Source organism: Ranitomeya imitator, chromosome 7 (genome assembly GCF_032444005.1).
Source record: "Ranitomeya imitator isolate aRanImi1 chromosome 7, aRanImi1.pri, whole genome shotgun sequence".
Classification (NCBI taxonomy): domain Eukaryota; kingdom Metazoa; phylum Chordata; class Amphibia; order Anura; family Dendrobatidae; genus Ranitomeya; species Ranitomeya imitator.
In genome coordinates, this window is record NC_091288.1 from 145,238,220 (window position 1) to 145,262,647 (window position 24,428).

Consider the following 24,428-nt stretch of genomic DNA (forward strand, 5'->3'; position numbering starts at 1 on the left):
TCAGTAGGGGCTATCCACATCATATTCTGAATACACAACATAACACTACACGATCTGAGAGGGATCAGAATGCTTCCCGGTTAGCTTTTGTGAATACTTATCATCCCTTTAATAATCTCATCAACACATGTGTGACTCGACATTGGGACATTCTCAAAAAGGCTTATCCACATATTAAGGAATTTAACTCCATACCAATTATTAGCAACAAGAGATGTCCAAGTATAAGAGATAAATTGGTTAGAGCAGATGTGGGTTCCTCCAAGAGAGAACTAACACAGAGAGTTTTCTCCACACCCCGGAATGGAACTTTTCCTTGTTTGGGTTGTCTCCAGTGTTCCAATATAATTAAAGGGGATTCCTTCACACATCCTCGCTCAGGGAAGAGATTTGCAATTAAAGGTCACTTCACATGTAACACTACATTCGTTGTGTACTTAATTAAATGTCCTTGCGGTCTCGGATATGTTGGTGAAACTACCCAACATATCCGAGACCGCATCTCACAACATAAATCAACTATTAGATGTTGTAAAACTCTACTTCCAGTTCCAGCTCATTTTATACAGAATAACCACACGGTGGCCCAACTGAGATATCAAGTGATAGAACATGTGCCATTAGCCAGAAGAGGGGGAGATAGGATCAAGAAGTTGAAAGAGCGGGAATCCTTTTGGATCCATACGCTCCAAACCCTTACTCCTTTAGGACTTAATAGGGAGTATGAGGTGTCATATTAGGTTTTTCTTTCCCTTATGATGTCTCTTATACAATATCTTATAATATCTCAGACTTTAATATCTCATACATGATATAACCCATGCATGATATAGGATAAAACTGGTTGTATGTTTTTGTATTGTAATAATGTATGGTTTAATGTTGTAACTTTAAAAAAATGCAATAATGTTATTATACTGCTACAGTATTTAACTTAGTGGTTCCCAGTTTCCATGTATTCAGTAACCCGTCAGTAATATGGACTAAGGGTTCCTTTTCACGTTTTAGCAAAAGTTTCCAGTCTTTATAAGATTTTTTCCCTGAATATGAGAATTTTTCATATGTCATCACCATAATAGTGATAACGTTCTATTGTCTTTCCATTTTTTCTTTCTTTGTTTCCCTTTCTTTATAGTATTTTTTATAGTATTTTTTATAGCATTCTTTCTTTTTTTCTTGATATATGGTCCGTGTGTTGTTATGTCAAGTCATGTCGTGTCAATCTATGCAGCGAGATTACCTGCATTTCACATATTTTTTTTCCTTTTCTTTCAGCACACGGGCGGCAACTAAGATCAGGACACTATCGCACAGCGCATGCGTGATTCTTCGGGCATTCGGCTCCCTTCGGTATCTTTCGGCTCTTTCAGAACCTCGGCGCACTCAGTGTCACACTCTGAGCTCACACACCTGTTTTAATTTACCGGGTCTATAAAAACCGGTGATATACCTCACACTCTCACCTCCATATTGAGCGGTCACAGACTCCTCCCGGACCTCCACACCGGATTCATAAGCGGCGTCTTTCTGCTAAGGTAAAATCCCTGTACAGGCTCCCTTATTGTCTCAGTGGGAGTCGATGTATCGTGTTATTTTTTCTAAGTTCTCCTTTTTTTGTTTGTTTTTACAGTGGGAGTTCCACCCTTGCTTTATACACTTATAAGTAAGAACTTTTTTCATTTATCTAAAACACAAAAGTGGTGTCCATATAGACTTATTAGGAGGTGCCGGTAATACATATAGTTTCTTTTTATTACCTCCCCCTGAGTATATACAGTTAGGGTCAGAAATATTTGGACAGTGACACAAGTTTTGTTATTTTAGCTGTTTACAAAAACATGTTCAGAAATACAATTATATATACAATATGGGCTGAAAGTGCACACTCCCAGCTGCAATATGATAGTTTCCACATCCAAATCGGAGAAAGGGTTTAGGAATCATAGCTCTGTAATGCATAGCGTCCTCTTTTTCAAGGGACCAAAAGTAATTGGACAATGGACTCTAAGGGCTGCAATTAACTCTGAAGGCGTCTCCCTCGTTAACCTGTAATCAATGAAGTAGTTAAAAGGTCAGGGGTGGATTCCAGGTGTGTGGTTTTGCATTTGGAAGCTGTTGCTGTGAGCAGACAACATGGGGTCAAAGGAACTCTCAATTGAGGTGAAGCAGAACATCCTGAGGCTGAAAAAAAAGAAAAAATCCATCAGAGAGATAGCAGACATGCTTGGAGTAGCAAAATCAACAGTTGGGTACATTCTGAGAAAAAAGGAATTGACTGGTGAGCTTGGGAACTCAAAAAGGCCTGGGCGTCCACGGATGACAACAGTGGTGGATGATCGCCGCATACTTAATTTGGTGAAGAAGAACCCGTTCACAACATCAACTGAAGTCCAGAACACTCTCAGTGAAGTAGGTGTATCTGTCTCTAAGTCAACAGTAAAGAGAAGACTCCATGACAGTAAATACAAAGGGTTCACATCTAGATGCAAACCATTCATCAATAACAAAAATAGACAGGCCAGAGTTAAATTTGCAGAAAAACACCTCAAGAAGCCAGCTCAGTTCTGGAAAAGTATTCTATGGACAGATGAGACAAAGATCAACCTGTACCAGAATGATGGGAAGAAAAAAGTTTGGAGAAGAAAGGGAACGGCACATGATCCAAGGCACACCACATCCTCTGTAAAACATGCTGGAGGCAACGTGATGGCATGGGCATGCATGGCTTTCAATGGCACTGGGTCACTTGTGTTTATTGATGACATAAGAGCAGACAAGAGTAGCCGGATGAATTCTGAAGTGTACCGGGATATACTTTCAGCCCAGATTCAGCCAAATGCTGCAAAGTTGATTGGACGGCGCTTCATAGTACAGATGGACAATGACCCCAAGCATACATCCAAAGCTACCCAGGAGTTCATGAGTGCCAAAAAGTGGAACATTCTGCAATGGCCAAGTCAATCTCCAGATCTAAACCCAATTGAGCATGCATTTCACTTGCTCAAATCCAGACTTAAGACGGAAAGACCCACAAACAAGCGAGACCTGAAGGCTGCGGCTGTAAAGGCCTGGCAAAGCATTAAGAAGGAGGAAACCCAGCGTTTGGTGATGTCCATGGGTTCCAGACTTAAGGCAGTGATTGCCTCCAAAGGATTTGCAACAAAATATTGAAAATAAAAATATTTTGTTTGGGTTATGTTTATTTGTCCAATTACTTTTGACCTCCTAAAATGTGGAGTGTTTGTAAAAAAATGTGTACAATTCCTACATTTTCTATCAGATATTTTTGTTCAACCCTTCAAATTAAACGTTACAATCTGCACTTGAATTCTGTTGTAGAGGTTTCATTTCAAATCCAATGTGGTGGCATGCAGAGCCCAACTCGCGAAAATTGTGTCACTGTCCAAATATTTCTGGCCCTAACTGTACGTGTCAATACATCAGTTTACCATGGGGTGCCGTTGCTCTATATTATTCCACATCATATTATGCGTATTTTTTCCATTAGTTATGTTTTCCATTTTTTATTTACTATTTTTTTCACAGAGATTAAGGGTATGTGCACACGATGCAGATTTAGTGCAGAACTGCAGCAGATTTTTCTGCAGCAGAAACGCTGCAGAACTGCACTGTGATCACAGTACAATGTAAATCAATGTGAAAAAAAAAAAGCTGTGCACATGGTGCAGAAAAATCTGCGCAGAAACGCTGCAGATTTCAAAGAAGTGCCTGTCACTTCTTTTGTGCAGTTCTGCAGCGTTTCTGCACCCCTCCATAATAGAAATCTGCAGGTGCGTTTTTGATGCGTTTTTGGTGCGTTTTTTATGCGTTTTTGATGCGTTTTTTGTGCAGATTTGTGCTCAAAAAACGCATCACAAACGCATCAAAAACGCATAAAAAACGCATCAAAAACGCACCAAAAACGCATAAAAAACGCACCTGCAGATTCTGCCAGGAGATGCAGATTTAGTGCAGAACTGCAGCAGATTTTTCTGCACCAAATCTGCATCGTGTGCACACAGCCTAAGGGTTTTTTTCCGTGGGGCAGCACGGTGGCTCAGTGGATAGCACTGCAGCCTTGCAGCGCTGGGGTCCTGGGTTCGAATCCCACCAAGGACAACATCTGCAAAGAGTTTGTATGTTCTCTCCGTGTTTGCGTGGGTTTCCTCCGGGTACTCCGGTTTCCTCCCACATTCCAAAGACATACTGATAGGGAATCTAGATTGTGAGCCCCATCGGGGACAGTGATGATAATGTGTGCAAAACTGTAAAGCGCTGCGGAATATGTTAGCGCTATATAAAAATAAAAATAAAGATTATTCTATACTGCTCTTTAGGGGCTATTTTCTCTTTGATAGTTTCATCAGGTACAATTTTTTTCATCGCTACTTTTCCTGTGCAATTGTTTCGTTGCAATTTTTTCTTTTTTCTTTGTATTTTTTCTCTTTGCAATTTTTGATGTTTTTCACTTGTTTTATGGGAGAAATTCATGTTACCTATTGGTTTTTCATTTTTTTATTATTTTTTCTTTTCCCTTTAGTTCTACCATTTCCAATCTATGTCATAGACAAAAATTTATTATTTAGTTAATAATGACTTTGTATATGTTGGTGGCTACAGATTGCGCTCATAAATATACGGAGCTATGCATATTTTATGTATAATTCTTTTCATTGTTATGTGGTTGATGTCATGCCATTTCAAATTGTGTTTCAACTATATACAGTGGGGCAAAAAAGTATTTAGTCAGTCAGCAATAGTGCAAGTTCCACCACTTAAAAAGATGAGAGGCGTCTGTAATTTACATCATAGCTCAATCAGATAAGCAACCAATTGTATGCAAAATATACTTTGTCTAGCACTGTTGACAAACAAATCCTCCCAAAAAAATAGTGCAAAAAGACGGTATAAAATTAATTATTTTATTGAAAATAAAGTAAATATATATTTAATTATAAAAATTATTCAATATCACAGCTGATGGAAGCACATACAATAATAAGTATAAAGGTATAAGAACATATAACTAATGTATAATTGTTGCCAGGCAATGCAGAAAATATATAAAACGTTATAGGTAGCAAAACACTAAGCCCTCAAGAACATATATTAAGAATAAAATATTCGATAAATTTATATATGTATATATCTCCACAGCAGCACAAAATTATTATTACCCAAAAAAAACAAAGTGCATAAGTGCTGTGCAAAAAACATCAGACATATAGCAATGAGGAATAAGTATATCCAGAAAATTCAATTAAAGTGCCACAAAAATAGAAAAAAATAAATAAATATATGAAGATTTATATAGAAAAGATTTTTTGGACATAAAATGCAATAGCATGTGCAATGTTGCAAAATCTAGAAAACCGCAAAACGATGCTAAAGTGCAAAAGGTGCTGAAAGCTATTCCATTGAAGGGAGATATATAAAATGTAACACAATCACTGTTACTTGTTGCATCACAGAGACCATCTATGTACGGTACTCCAAGGGGCTATATAAAGTGTTAAAATGCTAAGTGTGATAAAACTACAAGTGTCTGGCAAATAATAAAGTCACAAATATGTACAGTCACTCATACCTAAATGCTCCTCGTTCCCTACGTACGTTTCGGCGTTTAGCCTTCTTCCGGGGGCGTGTACAATTTGGCCCAGGGCGTGCGTATTTATCTCAAAATTGACCAATAAGATACCGGACATTGCATGCTGGGCGATTACAAGCGGCGCGTGCGCAGACGCCAAGCCACCGAACACATCCGCCCAGCGTCACCAGGGCAACGCGCACCGGACAGAGAAACCCGCCCACATGACGTGGCGGGGTCTCACCAAGAACGCGCTGCCTAGGAAACAGACGCCAGGACGAATGCGGCCGGCAGCAAGAAAGACCGCGCAAGCGCACAACCGCCCGCACACAAGTCCTGTAAAGAAGGAAGTGAGGAAGAACTATTCTGGGTTTGTGCATACCACTATGAATATCAACAAATAGTGGCGCAAATTGGGAGCCTATAAAGCAAATATTCTAAATGTATGAATATATATATATATAATTGTAAGCAAAGAAATTAATGAATAATAAATAATATAAATAGAGTGTCGCAATAAATAATACAATAAATAATATATTGTGATGCCATAATAATAATAATAAATAAAACTATATAAATACACATATTATCTAGCACCCATATAGATAGATCTAATATGGTGTAGAAAATTAATTATAATGGAAACTATATTACAAATGGTGTTATATTAAACAATATCTACAATTAATGTCTATGAAGGAATATATGTACAAAATACATATATATATACATATATACAATGTACATACACACATATACATACAATACTATTATATTAGAAAAACAAGTGAAAATTGAAAAAATAATTGAATAAATAATGAAAATAATAATAATATATATACATAAATACATAATCCCTGATTAAAACCATATAGAAGACCTCCAATATAGACAATATAATAACTACAAACAAATATTTAATATTAAAGAAGGTCCTATGATTATCTTGATAGAAGCGACAAATCCATATCTTCTCTCTGCTAACAGGCTGGAAACCAATCCCAGAATATATACAAGTAGATGAATATGCTAAAAGTGCAAAAACAATTTTTTATTAAAATGCAATAATATACACTCCTATAAAATATACTAATGTTAAAAATAGATAAAAATTAATAAAACAAAGTGACAAACAGATGATCAGAGAAATGGTGAATAACTTAGACTCTCATTAAGACCCAAAGGTTGTAAAGTACGAAGCGTCCAGATCCACCTTGTTTCTTTCTGAGCGAGCCTACGACTAACATTGCCGCCACGTAGATCTGATATAATTCTGTCAATACCGATTACTCGAAGACCAGTCGGATCGCAATTATGATAGGTCTTGAAATGCCTAGGTACTGTTTTCAAATGTTCCATTGTTGTTTCCTTTTCTGCAGCAATAATTTCCCTCACATGTTCCCGTACACGTAGTTTTAAGGATCTAGTTGTGAGCCCAACATAGATTTTTGAACATGGACATGTGGCATGGTATATGACAGCTTTAGTATTGCACGTAATAGCCTGTGTTATCTTATAAGATTTATTGTCAGATCCGACAAACATAGAGGCATTATCAATGTTCGAACAGGCAATACAATTGCCACATGGGGCACAACCCCATTTATCAATGGGTTTGGGAAATAGAGAGGGAAACAATGTAGATTGGGTATTGACTGGATAAAAACTCTTAGTCAGATGATCTTTTAAATTACGGGCCCGACGTGCTGTTATGCAGGGTCGTTCTGGTAAATATTCCTTTAAAATTGGATCACTGGTAAGTATAGTCCAATGCTTGGATAATATATCTCGCATTGCATCCCATTGTGAATGATATTCCGTGACTAACCGAACTTTGGTATCATTTTTTATTTTGTGTTTTGGAAAGATTAGACTCTCACGCTCTGTCTTCATAGCACGATAATAAGCTTTCTTGATACTTCTATTGCTATATCCCCGATCACTAAATCTCTTCTTCATATCGTCAGCTCGCAATTTAAAGTCATCAAACGATGAGCATAGACGCCGAAGTCTCAAGAACTGCCCAGTTGGAATGGCGTTGATGACATGTTTGGGATGTGCTGAGGAGGCATGTAATACTGAATTTACTGCTGTTTTTTTACGAAATATATCCGTTTGTAACGTACCAAAATTATCTCGCCGGATAGTAACATCTAAAAAATCAACATGATTAAAATCAAAATTACATGTTAATTTAATATTGAGTTGATTACAATTTAAAACACCGATAAAATTAAAAAGATCCTCAGGAGTACCACGCCAAATAAAAAAAATATCATCAATAAAACGGGTCCAAAATACGACTCGTTCCATGGTATCCGAGGAAAACAGCTCCCTCTCCCACAGCCCCAGGAACAGGTTGGCATAGGAGGGTGCACAAGCTGCACCCATTGCTGTTCCCTGGAGCTGCAGGAAAAAGGAGCCATTAAAAGTAAAAAAATTGTGAGTTAAAATAAATTTTAAAAGTAAAATAAGAAAATCAATTTCCTCAATATTAAAATTTAACATACTTAAAAAATATTTTCTCTGAAAATGAATAAACATTTTGATGAGTGGGAATCACAGATTCGTGAGACACATTCAAAGAAGTTATCAAGAGATATGAATGATTACAAACAGAAGAAAGTATACAGATGGAAACGACCAAATATGCCCCCCCATAGTGAAAGATCAACTTCGGTTTCTTCTGTTTCATCTTCTGGTGAATTCTCTGATTCTTCGAGTAACATGATGTCCACTCGATTTGGGAAGCAGAAGAGAAAGTGGGATAGGAAAACTAGTTTTAACAAGCGGAAGGCCACAGCGGATGAAAGCATGAATACCCCAAAGGTGATCAATTTATCGAGTGAACCTTTATCTGAAACTGAGATATCTTTATTAACAAAAGGATTATCATTCTCACCTGCTTCTCGATTTGATCATTTTACAGCAATAAAAGACCTCAATATTTTCGCAAGATCGCTAATATTTAAAAAGTGGTTTCATAATAAAGAGAAACAACAAAATCCTCCTATATTGGAGGAAGAGGAAGTGCTTGAAATTCTGGAACAGTTACAGGAAGAACATGAAGCTATACCACTAGGTAAGATCCCTCAATCTTTAAAGCAAAAATCTCAGAGGTTTCCGTCATTATCAATTTGTCCTAGTGTAGATATTTTTGTACGTATAGTATCAGAGGAGTTTGGGAAAATTCCATCTAATATTTATTCTGACAATTTAACACCGGATGAACGTGCTGCTCTCAACTCATTGAAGAAAAAGAAAGATGTGGTGTTCAAAGCTGCTGATAAAGGGGGCAATATTGTGGTCTGGCCATGTTCTATGTATGAACAAGAAATGAATCGTTTGTTAAAAGATCAACAATGTTACAAAAAATTAACATTTAACCCCCTTATTTCATTTAGGGCCCAATTGGGGGGATTATTACAGACTGCTCGGGATTCTAATATTATTACCAAAGAAATACAGGAACTACTTAATATTAAAGAACCATCAATACCCACAATATATTTATTACCGAAGATTCATAAAGACTCTACTTGTCCCCCAGGTAGGCCCATTATTTCGGGTGTTGGAGGTCTTACGGAAAATGCTTGTCGTTATATTGATTCCCATCTTAAACCCCTTGTTGAGACGTTACCGTCGTATCTATGTGATACTGCTGATTTACTTCGGAAAATTGAGTCTATGATTATTGATGATGACATGATATTGGTAACTTGCGATGTAGAGGCATTGTATACAAGTATAAAGCATGAGGATGGTCTTAAAGCCTCAAGATATTTTTTAAGTATGTTAAATTTTAATATTGAGGAAATTGATTTTCTTATTTTACTTTTAAAATTTATTTTAACTCACAATTTTTTTACTTTTAATGGCTCCTTTTTCCTGCAGCTCCAGGGAACAGCAATGGGTGCAGCTTGTGCACCCTCCTATGCCAACCTGTTCCTGGGGCTGTGGGAGAGGGAGCTGTTTTCCTCGGATACCATGGAACGAGTCGTATTTTGGACCCGTTTTATTGATGATATTTTTTTTATTTGGCGTGGTACTCCTGAGGATCTTTTTAATTTTATCGGTGTTTTAAATTGTAATCAACTCAATATTAAATTAACATGTAATTTTGATTTTAATCATGTTGATTTTTTAGATGTTACTATCCGGCGAGATAATTTTGGTACGTTACAAACGGATATATTTCGTAAAAAAACAGCAGTAAATTCAGTATTACATGCCTCCTCAGCACATCCCAAACATGTCATCAACGCCATTCCAACTGGGCAGTTCTTGAGACTTCGGCGTCTATGCTCATCGTTTGATGACTTTAAATTGCGAGCTGACGATATGAAGAAGAGATTTAGTGATCGGGGATATAGCAATAGAAGTATCAAGAAAGCTTATTATCGTGCTATGAAGACAGAGCGTGAGAGTCTAATCTTTCCAAAACACAAAATAAAAAATGATACCAAAGTTCGGTTAGTCACGGAATATCATTCACAATGGGATGCAATGCGAGATATATTATCCAAGCATTGGACTATACTTACCAGTGATCCAATTTTAAAGGAATATTTACCAGAACGACCCTGCATAACAGCACGTCGGGCCCGTAATTTAAAAGATCATCTGACTAAGAGTTTTTATCCAGTCAATACCCAATCTACATTGTTTCCCTCTCTATTTCCCAAACCCATTGATAAATGGGGTTGTGCCCCATGTGGCAATTGTATTGCCTGTTCGAACATTGATAATGCCTCTATGTTTGTCGGATCTGACAATAAATCTTATAAGATAACACAGGCTATTACGTGCAATACTAAAGCTGTCATATACCATGCCACATGTCCATGTTCAAAAATCTATGTTGGGCTCACAACTAGATCCTTAAAACTACGTGTACGGGAACATGTGAGGGAAATTATTGCTGCAGAAAAGGAAACAACAATGGAACATTTGAAAACAGTACCTAGGCATTTCAAGACCTATCATAATTGCGATCCGACTGGTCTTCGAGTAATCGGTATTGACAGAATTATATCAGATCTACGTGGCGGCAATGTTAGTCGTAGGCTCGCTCAGAAAGAAACAAGGTGGATCTGGACGCTTCGTACTTTACAACCTTTGGGTCTTAATGAGAGTCTAAGTTATTCACCATTTCTCTGATCATCTGTTTGTCACTTTGTTTTATTAATTTTTATCTATTTTTAACATTAGTATATTTTATAGGAGTGTATATTATTGCATTTTAATAAAAAATTGTTTTTGCACTTTTAGCATATTCATCTACTTGTATATATTCTGGGATTGGTTTCCAGCCTGTTAGCAGAGAGAAGATATGGATTTGTCGCTTCTATCAAGATAATCATAGGACCTTCTTTAATATTAAATATTTGTTTGTAGTTATTATATTGTCTATATTGGAGGTCTTCTATATGGTTTTAATCAGGGATTATGTATTTATGTATATATATTATTATTATTTTCATTATTTATTCAATTATTTTTTCAATTTTCACTTGTTTTTCTAATATAATAGTATTGTATGTATATGTGTGTATGTACATTGTATATATGTATATATATATGTATTTTGTACATATATTCCTTCATAGACATTAATTGTAGATATTGTTTAATATAACACCATTTGTAATATAGTTTCCATTATAATTAATTTTCTACACCATATTAGATCTATCTATATGGGTGCTAGATAATATGTGTATTTATATAGTTTTATTTATTATTATTATTATGGCATCACAATATATTATTTATTGTATTATTTATTGCGACACTCTATTTATATTATTTATTATTCATTAATTTCTTTGCTTACAATTATATATATATATATTCATACATTTAGAATATTTGCTGTATAGGCTCCCAATTTGCGCCACTATTTGTTGATATTCATAGTGGTATGCACAAACCCAGAATAGTTCTTCCTCACTTCCTTCTTTACAGGACTTGTGTGCGGGCGGTTGTGCGCTTGCGCGGTCTTTCTTGCTGCCGGCCGCATTCGTCCTGGCGTCTGTTTCCTAGGCAGCGCGTTCTTGGTGAGACCCCGCCACGTCATGTGGGCGGGTTTCTCTGTCCGGTGCGCGTTGCCCTGGTGACGCTGGGCGGATGTGTTCGGTGGCTTGGCGTCTGCGCACGCGCCGCTTGTAATCGCCCAGCATGCAATGTCCGGTATCTTATTGGTCAATTTTGAGATAAATACGCACGCCCTGGGCCAAATTGTACACGCCCCCGGAAGAAGGCTAAACGCCGAAACGTACGTAGGGAACGAGGAGCATTTAGGTATGAGTGACTGTACATATTTGTGACTTTATTATTTGCCAGACACTTGTAGTTTTATCACACTTAGCATTTTAACACTTTATATAGCCCCTTGGAGTACCGTACATAGATGGTCTCTGTGATGCAACAAGTAACAGTGATTGTGTTACATTTTATATATCTCCCTTCAATGGAATAGCTTTCAGCACCTTTTGCACTTTAGCATCGTTTTGCGGTTTTCTAGATTTTGCAACATTGCACATGCTATTGCATTTTATGTCCAAAAAATCTTTTCTATATAAATCTTCATATATTTATTTATTTTTTTCTATTTTTGTGGCACTTTAATTGAATTTTCTGGATATACTTATTCCTCATTGCTATATGTCTGATGTTTTTTGCACAGCACTTATGCACTTTGTTTTTTTTGGGTAATAATAATTTTGTGCTGCTGTGGAGATATATACATATATAAATTTATCGAATATTTTATTCTTAATATATGTTCTTGAGGGCTTAGTGTTTTGCTACCTATAACGTTTTATATATTTTCTGCATTGCCTGGCAACAATTATACATTAGTTATATGTTCTTATACCTTTATACTTATTATTGTATGTGCTTCCATCAGCTGTGATATTGAATAATTTTTATAATTAAATATATATTTACTTTATTTTCAATAAAATAATTAATTTTATACCGTCTTTTTGCACTATTTTTTTGGGAGGATTTGTTTGTCAACAGTGCTAGACAAAGTATATTTTGCATACAATTGGTTGCTTATCTGATTGAATTGTTGTTTTTCTGTGTTTTCACAGATTTTGTTGACCTTATTTGTATGATGGACTATAAGGCCAGAGAAATATCCTGGCAGAACCAGCTGACTGGTGTTTTCAATTTCAAACAGGGTAATGGTGATTTTGATGATCAGAGAAAGTCTATTGACTTACAAAATAGTATTAAACAATTATTATATAAAAGAATGAAAATTTATTGGAACAAAGCTTTTTTGGAGAACTATATTAGACTCAAATTGATACCCAGAGGGTTAAGGATTAATGTGTTCCCATCCTTTCCGGTTGAGGATATGGCGTTTATAACTGACTGGGAGGAGGTTTGCTCTCAAAGCTCAACTAAATTTATGGAACTATTGATCGGGCTTAATACTAAATCATTGGTAACGTTAGATTCCCAGATTGACACGGCTCAGACAAATTTAAAATCAATATGCTCTAGTGAAGATCTTAGTGCATTTTCTCTGAAAATGAATAAACATTTTGATGAGTGGGAATCACAGATTCGTGAGACACATTCAAAGAAGTTATCAAGAGATATGAATGATTACAAACAGAAGAAAGTATACAGATGGAAACGACCAAATATGTCCCCCCATAGTGAAAGATCAACTTCGGTTTCTTCTGTTTCATCTTCTGGTGAATTCTCTGATTCTTCGAGTAACATGATGTCCACTCGATTTGGGAAGCAGAAGAGAAAGTGGGATAGGAAAACTAGTTTTAACAAGCGGAAGGCCACAGCGGATGAAAGCATGAATACCCCAAAGGTGATCAATTTATCGAGTGAACCTTTATCTGAAACTGAGATATCTTTATTAACAAAAGGATTATCATTCTCACCTGCTTCTCGATTTGATCATTTTACAGCAATAAAAGACCTCAATATTTTCGCAAGATCGCTAATATTTAAAAAGTGGTTTCATAATAAAGAGAAACAACAAAATCCTCCTATATTGGAGGAAGAGGAAGTGCTTGAAATTCTGGAACAGTTACAGGAAGAACATGAAGCTATACCACTAGGTAAGATCCCTCAATCTTTAAAGCAAAAATCTCAGAGGTTTCCGTCATTATCAATTTGTCCTAGTGTAGATATTTTTGTACGTATAGTATCAGAGGAGTTTGGGAAAATTCCATCTAATATTTATTCTGACAATTTAACACCGGATGAACGTGCTGCTCTCAACTCATTGAAGAAAAAGAAAGATGTGGTGTTCAAAGCTGCTGATAAAGGGGGCAATATTGTGGTCTGGCCATGTTCTATGTATGAACAAGAAATGAATCGTTTGTTAAAAGATCAACAATGTTACAAAAAATTAACATTTAACCCCCTTATTTCATTTAGGGCCCAATTGGGGGGATTATTACAGACTGCTCGGGATTCTAATATTATTACCAAAGAAATACAGGAACTACTTAATATTAAAGAACCATCAATACCCACAATATATTTATTACCGAAGATTCATAAAGACTCTACTTGTCCCCCAGGTAGGCCCATTATTTCGGGTGTTGGAGGTCTTACGGAAAATGCTTGTCGTTATATTGATTCCCATCTTAAACCCCTTGTTGAGACGTTACCGTCGTATCTATGTGATACTGCTGATTTACTTCGGAAAATTGAGTCTATGATTATTGATGATGACATGATATTGGTAACTTGCGATGTAGAGGCATTGTATACAAGTATAAAGCATGAGGATGGTCTTAAAGCCTCAAGATATTTTTTAAGTATGTTAAATTTTAATATTGAGGAAATTGATTTTCTTATTTTACTTTTAAAATTTATTTTAACTCACAATTTTTTTACTTTTAATGGCTCCTTTTTCCTGCAGCTCCAGGGAACAGCAATGGGTGCAGCTTGTGCACCCTCCTATGCCAACCTGTTCCTGGGGCTGTGGGAGAGGGAGCTGTTTTCCTCGGATACCATGGAACGAGTCGTATTTTGGACCCGTTTTATTGATGATATTTTTTTTATTTGGCGTGGTACTCCTGAGGATCTTTTTAATTTTATCGGTGTTTTAAATTGTAATCAACTCAATATTAAATTAACATGTAATTTTGATTTTAATCATGTTGATTTTTTAGATGTTACTATCCGGCGAGATAATTTTGGTACGTTACAAACGGATATATTTCGTAAAAAAACAGCAGTAAATTCAGTATTACATGCCTCCTCAGCACATCCCAAACATGTCATCAACGCCATTCCAACTGGGCAGTTCTTGAGACTTCGGCGTCTATGCTCATCGTTTGATGACTTTAAATTGCGAGCTGACGATATGAAGAAGAGATTTAGTGATCGGGGATATAGCAATAGAAGTATCAAGAAAGCTTATTATCGTGCTATGAAGACAGAGCGTGAGAGTCTAATCTTTCCAAAACACAAAATAAAAAATGATACCAAAGTTCGGTTAGTCACGGAATATCATTCACAATGGGATGCAATGCGAGATATATTATCCAAGCATTGGACTATACTTACCAGTGATCCAATTTTAAAGGAATATTTACCAGAACGACCCTGCATAACAGCACGTCGGGCCCGTAATTTAAAAGATCATCTGACTAAGAGTTTTTATCCAGTCAATACCCAATCTACATTGTTTCCCTCTCTATTTCCCAAACCCATTGATAAATGGGGTTGTGCCCCATGTGGCAATTGTATTGCCTGTTCGAACATTGATAATGCCTCTATGTTTGTCGGATCTGACAATAAATCTTATAAGATAACACAGGCTATTACGTGCAATACTAAAGCTGTCATATACCATGCCACATGTCCATGTTCAAAAATCTATGTTGGGCTCACAACTAGATCCTTAAAACTACGTGTACGGGAACATGTGAGGGAAATTATTGCTGCAGAAAAGGAAACAACAATGGAACATTTGAAAACAGTACCTAGGCATTTCAAGACCTATCATAATTGCGATCCGACTGGTCTTCGAGTAATCGGTATTGACAGAATTATATCAGATCTACGTGGCGGCAATGTTAGTCGTAGGCTCGCTCAGAAAGAAACAAGGTGGATCTGGACGCTTCGTACTTTACAACCTTTGGGTCTTAATGAGAGTCTAAGTTATTCACCATTTCTCTGATCATCTGTTTGTCACTTTGTTTTATTAATTTTTATCTATTTTTAACATTAGTATATTTTATAGGAGTGTATATTATTGCATTTTAATAAAAAATTGTTTTTGCACTTTTAGCATATTCATCTACTTGTATATATTCTGGGATTGGTTTCCAGCCTGTTAGCAGAGAGAAGATATGGATTTGTCGCTTCTATCAAGATAATCATAGGACCTTCTTTAATATTAAATATTTGTTTGTAGTTATTATATTGTCTATATTGGAGGTCTTCTATATGGTTTTAATCAGGGATTATGTATTTATGTATATATATTATTATTATTTTCATTATTTATTCAATTATTTTTTCAATTTTCACTTGTTTTTCTAATATAATAGTATTGTATGTATATGTGTGTATGTACATTGTATATATGTATATATATATGTATTTTGTACATATATTCCTTCATAGACATTAATTGTAGATATTGTTTAATATAACACCATTTGTAATATAGTTTCCATTATAATTAATTTTCTACACCATATTAGATCTATCTATATGGGTGCTAGATAATATGTGTATTTATATAGTTTTATTTATTATTATTATTATGGCATCACAATATATTATTTATTGTATTATTTATTGCGACACTCTATTTATATTATTTATTATTCATTAATTTCTTTGCTTACAATTATATATATATATATTCATACATTTAGAATATTTGCTTTATAGGCTCCCAATTTGCGCCACTATTTGTTGATATTCATAGTGGTATGCACAAACCCAGAATAGTTCTTCCTCACTTCCTTCTTTACAGGACTTGTGTGCGGGCGGTTGTGCGCTTGCGCGGTCTTTCTTGCTGCCGGCCGCATTCGTCCTGGCGTCTGTTTCCTAGGCAGCGCGTTCTTGGTGAGACCCCGCCACGTCATGTGGGCGGGTTTCTCTGTCCGGTGCGCGTTGCCCTGGTGACGCTGGGCGGATGTGTTCGGTGGCTTGGCGTCTGCGCACGCGCCGCTTGTAATCGCCCAGCATGCAATGTCCGGTATCTTATTGGTCAATTTTGAGATAAATACGCACGCCCTGGGCCAAATTGTACACGCCCCCGGAAGAAGGCTAAACGCCGAAACGTACGTAGGGAACGAGGAGCATTTAGGTATGAGTGACTGTACATATTTGTGACTTTATTATTTGCCAGACACTTGTAGTTTTATCACACTTAGCATTTTAACACTTTATATAGCCCCTTGGAGTACCGTACATAGATGGTCTCTGTGATGCAACAAGTAACAGTGATTGTGTTACATTTTATATATCTCCCTTCAATGGAATAGCTTTCAGCACCTTTTGCACTTTAGCATCGTTTTGCGGTTTTCTAGATTTTGCAACATTGCACATGCTATTGCATTTTATGTCCAAAAAATCTTTTCTATATAAATCTTCATATATTTATTTATTTTTTTCTATTTTTGTGGCACTTTAATTGAATTTTCTGGATATACTTATTCCTCATTGCTATATGTCTGATGTTTTTTGCACAGCACTTATGCACTTTGTTTTTTTTGGGTAATAATAATTTTGTGCTGCTGTGGAGATATATACATATATAAATTTATCGAATATTTTATTCTTAATATATGTTCTTGAGGGCTTAGTGTTTTGCTACCTATAACGTTTTATATATTTTCTGCATTGCCTGGCAACAATTATACATTAGTTATATGTTCTTATACCTTTATACTTATTATTGTATGTGCTTCCATCAGCTGTGATATTGAATAATTTTTATAATTAAATATATATTTACTTTATTTTCAATAAAATAATTAATTTTATACCGTCTTTTTGCACTATTTTTTTGGGAGGATTTGTTTGTCAACAGTGCTAGACAAAGTATATTTTGCATACAATTGGTTGCTTATCTGATTGAATTGTTGTTTTTCTGTGTTTTCACAGATTTTGTTGACCTTATTTGTATGATGGACTATAAGGCCAGAGAAATATCCTGGCAGAACCAGCTGACTGGTGTTTTCAATTTCAAACAGGGTAATGGTGATTTTGATGATCAGAGAAAGTCTATTGACTTACAAAATAGTATTAAACAATTATTATATAAAAGAATGAAAATTTATTGGAACAAAGCTTTTTTGGAGAACTATATTAGACTCAAATTGATACCCAGAGGGTTAAGGATTAATGTGTTCCCATCCTTTCCGGTTGAGGATATGGCGTTTATAACTGACTGGGAGGAGGTTTGCTCTCAAAGCTCAACTAAATTTATGGAACTATTGATCGGGCTTAATACTAAATCATTGGTAACGTTAGATTCCCAGATTGACACGGCTCAGACAAATTTAAAATCAATATGCTCTAGTGAAGATCTTAGTGCATTTTCTCTGAAAATGAATAAACATTTTGATGAGTGGGAATCACAGATTCGTGAGACACATTCAAAGAAGTTATCAAGAGATATGAATGATTACAAACAGAAGAAAGTATACAGATGGAAACGACCAAATATGCCCCCCCATAGTGAAAGATCAACTTCGGTTTCTTCTGTTTCATCTTCTGGTGAATTCTCTGATTCTTCGAGTAACATGATGTCCACTCGATTTGGGAAGCAGAAGAGAAAGTGGGATAGGAAAACTAGTTTTAACAAGCGGAAGGCCACAGCGGATGAAAGCATGAATACCCCAAAGGTGATCAATTTATCGAGTGAACCTTTATCTGAAACTGAGATATCTTTATTAACAAAAGGATTATCATTCTCACCTGCTTCTCGATTTGATCATTTTACAGCAATAAAAGACCTCAATATTTTCGCAAGATCGCTAATATTTAAAAAGTGGTTTCATAATAAAGAGAAACAACAAAATCCTCCTATATTGGAGGAAGAGGAAGTGCTTGAAATTCTGGAACAGTTACAGGAAGAACATGAAGCTATACCACTAGGTAAGATCCCTCAATCTTTAAAGCAAAAATCTCAGAGGTTTCCGTCATTATCAATTTGTCCTAGTGTAGATATTTTTGTACGTATAGTATCAGAGGAGTTTGGGAAAATTCCATCTAATATGTATTCTGACAATTTAACACCGGATGAACGTGCTGCTCTCAACTCATTGAAGAAAAAGAAAGATGTGGTGTTCAAAGCTGCTGATAAAGGGGGCAATATTGTGGTCTGGCCATGTTCTATGTATGAACAAGAAATGAATCGTTTGTTAAAAGATCAACAATGTTACAAAAAATTAACATTTAACCCCCTTATTTCATTTAGGGCCCAATTGGGGGGATTATTACAGACTGCTCGGGATTCTAATATTATTACCAAAGAAATACAGGAACTACTTAATATTAAAGAACCATCAATACCCACAATATATTTATTACCGAAGATTCATAAAGACTCTACTTGTCCCCCAGGTAGGCCCATTATTTCGGGTGTTGGAGGTCTTACGGAAAATGCTTGTCGTTATATTGATTCCCATCTTAAACCCCTTGTTGAGACGTTACCGTCGTATCTATGTGATACTGCTGATTTACTTCGGAAAATTGAGTCTATGATTATTGATGATGACATGATATTGGTAACTTGCGATGTAGAGGCATTGTATACAAGTATAAAGCATGAGGATGGTCTTAAAGCCTCAAGATATTTTTTAAGTATGTTAAATTTTAATATTGAGGAAATTGATTTTCTTATTTTACTTTTAAAATTTATTTTAACTCACAATTTTTTTACTTTTAATGGCTCCTTTTTCCTGCAGCTCCAGGGAACAGCAATGGGTGCAGCTTGTGCACCCTCCTATGCCAACCTGTTCCTGGGGCTGTGGGAGAGGGAGCTGTTTTCCTCGGATACCATGGAACGAGTCGTATTTTGGACCCGTTTTATTGATGATATTTTTTTTATTTGGCGTGGTACTCCTGAGGATCTTTTTAATTTTATCGGTGTTTTAAATTGTAATCAACTCAATATTAAATTAACATGTAATTTTGATTTTAATCATGTTGATTTTTTAGATGTTACTATCCGGCGAGATAATTTTGGTACGTTACAAACGGATATATTTCGTAAAAAAACAGCAGTAAATTCAGTATTACATGCCTCCTCAGCACATCCCAAACATGTCATCAACGCCATTCCAACTGGGCAGTTCTTGAGACTTCGGCGTCTATGCTCATCGTTTGATGACTTTAAATTGCGAGCTGACGATATGAAGAAGAGATTTAGTGATCGGGGATATAGCAATAGAAGTATCAAGAAAGCTTATTATCGTGCTATGAAGACAGAGCGTGAGAGTCTAATCTTTCCAAAACACAAAATAAAAAATGATACCAAAGTTCGGTTAGTCACGGAATATCATTCACAATGGGATGCAATGCGAGATATATTATCCAAGCATTGGACTATACTTACCAGTGATCCAATTTTAAAGGAATATTTACCAGAACGACCCTGCATAACAGCACGTCGGGCCCGTAATTTAAAAGATCATCTGACTAAGAGTTTTTATCCAGTCAATACCCAATCTACATTGTTTCCCTCTCTATTTCCCAAACCCATTGATAAATGGGGTTGTGCCCCATGTGGCAATTGTATTGCCTGTTCGAACATTGATAATGCCTCTATGTTTGTCGGATCTGACAATAAATCTTATAAGATAACACAGGCTATTACGTGCAATACTAAAGCTGTCATATACCATGCCACATGTCCATGTTCAAAAATCTATGTTGGGCTCACAACTAGATCCTTAAAACTACGTGTACGGGAACATGTGAGGGAAATTATTGCTGCAGAAAAGGAAACAACAATGGAACATTTGAAAACAGTACCTAGGCATTTCAAGACCTATCATAATTGCGATCCGACTGGTCTTCGAGTAATCGGTATTGACAGAATTATATCAGATCTACGTGGCGGCAATGTTAGTCGTAGGCTCGCTCAGAAAGAAACAAGGTGGATCTGGACGCTTCGTACTTTACAACCTTTGGGTCTTAATGAGAGTCTAAGTTATTCACCATTTCTCTGATCATCTGTTTGTCACTTTGTTTTATTAATTTTTATCTATTTTTAACATTAGTATATTTTATAGGAGTGTATATTATTGCATTTTAATAAAAAATTGTTTTTGCACTTTTAGCATATTCATCTACTTGTATATATTCTGGGATTGGTTTCCAGCCTGTTAGCAGAGAGAAGATATGGATTTGTCGCTTCTATCAAGATAATCATAGGACCTTCTTTAATATTAAATATTTGTTTGTAGTTATTATATTGTCTATATTGGAGGTCTTCTATATGGTTTTTATCAGGGATTATGTATTTATGTATATATATTATTATTATTTTCATTATTTATTCAATTATTTTTTCAATTTTCACTTGTTTTTCTAATATAATAGTATTGTATGTATATGTGTGTATGTACATTGTATATATGTATATATATATGTATTTTGTACATATATTCCTTCATAGACATTAATTGTAGATATTGTTTAATATAACACCATTTGTAATATAGTTTCCATTATAATTAATTTTCTACACCATATTAGATCTATCTATATGGGTGCTAGATAATATGTGTATTTATATAGTTTTATTTATTATTATTATTATGGCATCACAATATATTATTTATTGTATTATTTATTGCGACACTCTATTTATATTATTTATTATTCATTAATTTCTTTGCTTACAATTATATATATATATATTCATACATTTAGAATATTTGCTTTATAGGCTCCCAATTTGCGCCACTATTTGTTGATATTCATAGTGGTATGCACAAACCCAGAATAGTTCTTCCTCACTTCCTTCTTTACAGGACTTGTGTGCGGGCGGTTGTGCGCTTGCGCGGTCTTTCTTGCTGCCGGCCGCATTCGTCCTGGCGTCTGTTTCCTAGGCAGCGCGTTCTTGGTGAGACCCCGCCACGTCATGTGGGCGGGTTTCTCTGTCCGGTGCGCGTTGCCCTGGTGACGCTGGGCGGATGTGTTCGGTGGCTTGGCGTCTGCGCACGCGCCGCTTGTAATCGCCCAGCATGCAATGTCCGGTATCTTATTGGTCAATTTTGAGATAAATACGCACGCCCTGGGCCAAATTGTACACGCCCCCGGAAGAAGGCTAAACGCCGAAACGTACGTAGGGAACGAGGAGCATTTAGGTATGAGTGACTGTACATATTTGTGACTTTATTATTTGCCAGACACTTGTAGTTTTATCACACTTAGCATTTTAACACTTTATATAGCCCCTTGGAGTACCGTACATAGATGGTCTCTGTGATGCAACAAGTAACAGTGATTGTGTTACATTTTATATATCTCCCTTCAATGGAATAGCTTTCAGCACCTTTTGCACTTTAGCATCGTTTTGCGGTTTTCTAGATTTTGCAACATTGCACATGCTATTGCATTTTATGTCCAAAAAATCTTTTCTATATAAATCTTCATATATTTATTTATTTTTTTCTATTTTTGTGGCACTTTAATTGAATTTTCTGGATATACTTATTCCTCATTGCTATATGTCTGATGTTTTTTGCACAGCACTTATGCACTTTGTTTTTTTTGGGTAATAATAATTTTGTGCTGCTGTGGAGATATATACATATATAAATTTATCGAATATTTTATTCTTAATATATGTTCTTGAGGGCTTAGTGTTTTGCTACCTATAACGTTTTATATATTTTCTGCATTGCCTGGCAACAATTATACATTAGTTATATGTTCTTATACCTTTATACTTATTATTGTATGTGCTTCCATCAGCTGTGATATTGAATAATTTTTATAATTAAATATATATTTACTTTATTTTCAATAAAATAATTAATTTTATACCGTCTTTTTGCACTATTTTTTTGGGAGGATTAATTTACATCATAGGTAGATCTCAACTATGGGAGACAAACTGAGGAAAAAAAATCCAGAAAATCACATTGTCTGTTTTTTTAACATTTTATTTGCATATTATGGTGGAAAATAAGTATTTGGTCAGAAACAACCAATCAAGATTTCTGGCTCTCACAGACCTGTAACTTCTTCTTTAAGAGTCTCCTCTTTCCTCCACTCATTACCTGTAGTAATGGCACCTGTTTAAACTTGTTATCAGTATAAAAAGACACCTGTGCACACCCTCAAACAGTCTGACTCCAAACTCCACTATGGTGAAGACCAAAGAGCTGTCAAAGGACACCAGAAACAAAATTGTAGCCCTGCACCAGGCTGGGAAGACTGAATCTGCAATAGCCAACCAGCTTGGAGTGAAGAAATCAACAGTTAGAGCAATAATTAGAAAATTGAAGACATACAAGACCACTGATAATCTCCCTCGATCTGGGGCTCCACGCAAAATCCCACCCCGTGGGGTCAGAATGATCACAAGAACGGTGATCAAAAATCCCAGAACCACGCGGGGGGACCTAGTGAATGAACTGCAGAGAGCTGGCACCAATGTAACAAGGCCTACCATAAGTAACACACTACGCCACCATGGACTCAGATCCTGCAGTGCCAGACGTGTCCCACTGCTTAAGCCAGTACATGTCCGGGCCCGTCTGAAGTTTGCTAGAGAGCATTTGGATGATCCAGAGGAGTTTTGGGAGAATGTCCTATGGTCTGATGAAACCAAACTGGAACTGTTTGGTAGAAACACAACTTGTCGTGTTTGGAGGAAAAAGAATACTGAGTTGCATCCATCAAACACCATACCTACTGTAAAGCATGGTGGTGGAAACATCATGCTTTGGGGCTGTTTCTCTGCAAAGGGGCCAGGACGACTGATCCGGGTACATGAAAGAATGAATGGGGCCATGTATCGTGAGATTTTGAGTGCAAACCTCCTTCCATCAGCAAGGGCATTGAAGATGAAACGTGGCTAGGTCTTTCAACATGACAATGATCCAAAGCACACCGCCAGGGCAACAAAGGAGTGGCTTCGTAAGAAGCATTTCAAGGTCCTGGAGTGGCCTAGCCAGTCTCCAGATCTCAACCCTATAGAAAACCTTTGGAGGGAGTTGAAAGTCCGTGTTGCCAAGCGAAAAGCCAAAAACATCACTGCTCTAGAGGAGATCTGCATGGAGGAATGGGCCAACATACCAACAACAGTGTGTGGCAACCTTGTGAAGACTTACAGAAAATGTTTGACCTCTGTCATTGCCAACAAAGGATATATTACAAAGTATTGAGATGAAATTTTGTTTCTGACCAAATACTTATTTTCCACCATAATATGCAAATAAAATGTTAAAAAAACAGACAATGTGATTTTCTGGATTTTTTTTTCTCAGTTTGTCTCCCATAGTTGAGGTTTACCTATGATGTAAATTACAGACGCCTCTCATCTTTTTAAGTAGTGGAACTTGCACTATTGCTGACTGACTAAATACTTTTTTGCCCCACTGTATTTGCCTATGTATGTTACAGACAGCGATCTCTTGAAAAAGGCTTTACAATTATATGCCGAAACGTTGAGACTACATATAAGCTGTTTAAAGTTTCTTTTGCATGTGGAACCCACCAACCTTTTTTCCTTTGGAATAAAATTGATGAACAATTAAATATACGCATTTTTTTGTGTGCCGGAGTTTCTATTTTTGGATAATAGTTGATTTTTTCTCCTGGCACCTCTACAATAACAGTCGAGCACCCTCTTATTCAT

At 36.1% G+C, this 24,428-nt stretch overlaps 2 long non-coding RNA genes across 2 annotated transcripts; both read left to right on the plus strand.

The window, feature by feature from the left end:
• Positions 1–8,648: 8,648 nt before the first annotated feature.
• On the plus strand, positions 8,649–11,028 carry LOC138645898 (uncharacterized). The gene is made up of 3 exons (XR_011314801.1): positions 8,649–8,672; positions 8,995–9,140; positions 10,862–11,028. It is a non-coding gene; the product is annotated as an uncharacterized lncRNA (long non-coding RNA).
• A 2,637-nt stretch (positions 11,029–13,665) lies between these two features.
• LOC138645899 (uncharacterized) lies at positions 13,666–16,045 on the plus strand. Its single transcript, XR_011314802.1, has 3 exons — positions 13,666–13,689; positions 14,012–14,157; positions 15,879–16,045. It is a non-coding gene; the product is annotated as an uncharacterized lncRNA (long non-coding RNA).
• Positions 16,046–24,428: the final 8,383 nt, after the last annotated feature.